We start from the raw sequence: 3,365 nt of genomic DNA on the forward strand, positions 1-3,365 counted from the left end.
TTGAGACACGTACAGCACGCACGGATCTGAACAGAGACGCACGCATGAACACGCACGCGCACACACACACACACACACACACACACACACACACACACACACACACACACACACACACACACACACACACACACACACACACACACATGCACACGCACACGCACGCACACAAACTTACAGCCTGCCTGCATGTATGCACATTAACATTTTAATGGACCATTTAGCTGTACATGAGCACGTAAGCAACATGCGTTTGTAAACGACATCACTTGGAGTATAGCATATATGAAAAAAGTAATTTTGTATTTTAAAGCAAAATGCCAGACACAGTCACACAGTGAGGGCTAACCTCAGCAACAATCCTATACCCACCCGGTCGTATACACCCACCCATCAGGCACGCACAATACACACCCTTTCCTTACATAGCAATCACAAGTTGCGAATGGAACATAACAGCTAGGGACAAGGACTGACCTTTATCAACCCTCCAAGTTGATGTGGAAACATCAATGTCTTCAGATGGAATCATTCATCTTTATGTCAACCAATAGGAGCGAGTTCCCTCGCCATCGTGTGACTGCACTCACATGCTTGCATTGGTCAGCAGCTGCATGAGCCAATCACAGCCATTCAACCTGAGAGAATCAAAGATGTGTTCATGTTTGTTCAGAGTGCTTAATGGAAGGGAGGAAACCAGCAGGATACCACTGGTACTGGTACACATACTCTTAATGGAAGGGAGGAAACCAGCTGGATACCACTGGTACTGGTACTGGTACACATACTCTTAATGGAAGGGAGGAAACCAGCAGGATACCACTGGTACTGGTACACATACTCTTAATGGAAGGGAGGAAACCAGCAGGATACCACTGGTACTGGTACACATACTCTTAATGGAAGGGAGGAAACCAGCAGGATACCACTGGTACTGGTACACATACTCTTAATGGAAGGGAGGAAACCAGCAGGATACCACTGGTACTGGTACACATACTCTTAATGGAAGGGAGGAAACCAGCAGGATACCACTGGTACTGGTACACATACTCTTAATGGAAGGGAGGAAACCAGCAGGATACCACTGGTACTGGTACTGGTACACATACTCTTAATGGAAGGGAGGAAACCAGCAGGATACCACTGGTACTGGTACACATACTCTTATCAGCAGCCATTACAACCTGTGGGTTGTCCCTCTTACTTGAACACAGGAAGTGAAAACATTGAGGGGAAAAAAAGAAAAGAAAAGAAAAGAAAGAGTTTTGCTTTGTTCCACTTTATGTGTGACATGTTTCACTGTATGCGTGACATGTGTCAGATATGACTGATCTGATTGGATTGACCAGCTTCAGTTTGGCCCATCCACCGGCCCCCAACAGCACAAACTAAATACTTGATTGTCTTCAATGACTTGGGAACATTATCATGCATGATGCAAACACACTCGATAACGGAAACATCAGCGTCACGCCCCGATGGATAAAAACTGAAAATGCTGGTTCATGTTTGCAGTGCATGACACAACAAGCAAGTGACAACCTACGAGGGTATGGTGTCTGGACAGCATGTGAAAATGTATTATCATTATCTATATATATATATATATCTATTAAAAATTGTTAACCACAAGAGTGGGTTATTTTTTCTTTTTTCTGAACCTGGTTATTTGTAAAGGGGATGTTTCATGTAAAGTGTAACTGGGTTTCTTTTGCAGTATTTTGAGGCAAAGCCATTGATGTAACAAAATACTGTACTGTATATGAAAGCAAATTATAATCATTGTTTTTCTCTTGGACCTTTTGATATCAAGTAAATGTAATGTAACAGTATGTTTCCACTTCTCCACAGGCCATCTGGTCGTTGTAGGCTTCTTGTATTAATTAAAATCAAATAGGCCCATTATATGTGTTCCCCTAAAAGTCCACCTCTGCTATATTAGATTAATAGTTTACACAAAAAGTAGGCATACAGGTGTTTTCACACCAATTTCGTAAGTAGATTATAATTATGATAGTAATCGGTCCCTAAAGGGAAACTTCTCCAATTTTGAGCTTACTGTAAATCCCATTGTCACTGATGTGAAGAGATCATATAGGCTACACTACAGTAGCTAGCATATTAGGTTGTGTTCTCAGACTGATAGCCCGAATCAGATTTTTAGCCTATCCAGATTGTAATTAGATTGTCTTTTATCAAGTCTGAACAGCAGAACAACGGATGGAAACTGATTTTTGGAATTGGATGGGAACTAATTCCTAGGTGGATGCAAATGCCATTTAAATCTGATTTCTAAAGATGTGTCTCAGTCTGGACACTGAAGCCTGATTTATACGTTGTTGTATACAAAGGTGTTTTCTTGCCTAAAATAGCAGATCTAGAACGTCACCATGCAAGGCATGCATCACATTCCAACATGTTGTGAGTGACATTGTTGTTGTTGTTATCACAGCAAATAATGCAGACTGGGCAATCAGAGTACATAAATCTGATCTGATAACTTGCAAATAATAAGATCAGATTTGGATTTGTGGAGCAGATATTGAAAGTTTTTAACCATTTTGTTTTTGTAACCCATCACCTATTGTTGCATATTGAACTACATGATGTCCCACAAATTAAATGCAGCTCTCAAAGGGAGATATTACAAAGTTTAATTTATTTGAGGTGTACTTTCTTTAAGACTATTCTAACATCAGATCAACATCTTTTACATCAAAACAACAATTCACACTTGCATGAGAATGACCGATCTTTGGCTACTATCCAAAATATATGTTGCTAAATAATGCATCCTTCAACATCCTTATGTTGCCTGTGTTCTATAAAGATGCATGTGAAGCATACTTTAATACTTAAAATAATGCTCAGTGTACCCCAACAATCACATTAAAGGCAAAATAAAGATAGGCTACTGTAGAAACAGTATGTTGTTACATTGTAGTGCTTGAATATGGAAAGACAAACATCTCAGGTCACAAGCTTTCAAGTGTAAACTGTATGCAGAAATACAATTATTTGTTGATTCTGAGTATTATTTGCAGACATAAAACCACGTTGAATACGTCTTGATGTTTCTAACAATCACATTTTAGAGCAAGTTGATGAAAAACATTAATTGAATTCTCAAATGTTGTGTTGTTTTCAACTCAAACGCATTTCGTAGACCATTTCTTTCTTTCTTTTCATTCAAAAAAATGTTCTATAAAGAAAAACAAAATCCCAGCTTCTCTGTTTTTTGCATTGTCATCAGTGATAAGTGTTTTTTATGTGTATAAAAATAAAATATTTGTACTCTAAATCATTGACAAATCATAACCAATATCCCATTTCTTATCATACTGTATGTCATCTCCCTTAAG

The sequence above is a fragment of the Electrona antarctica genome (assembly GCF_951216825.1).
Source record: "Electrona antarctica genome assembly, chromosome: 4".
NCBI lineage: Eukaryota > Metazoa > Chordata > Actinopteri > Myctophiformes > Myctophidae > Electrona > Electrona antarctica.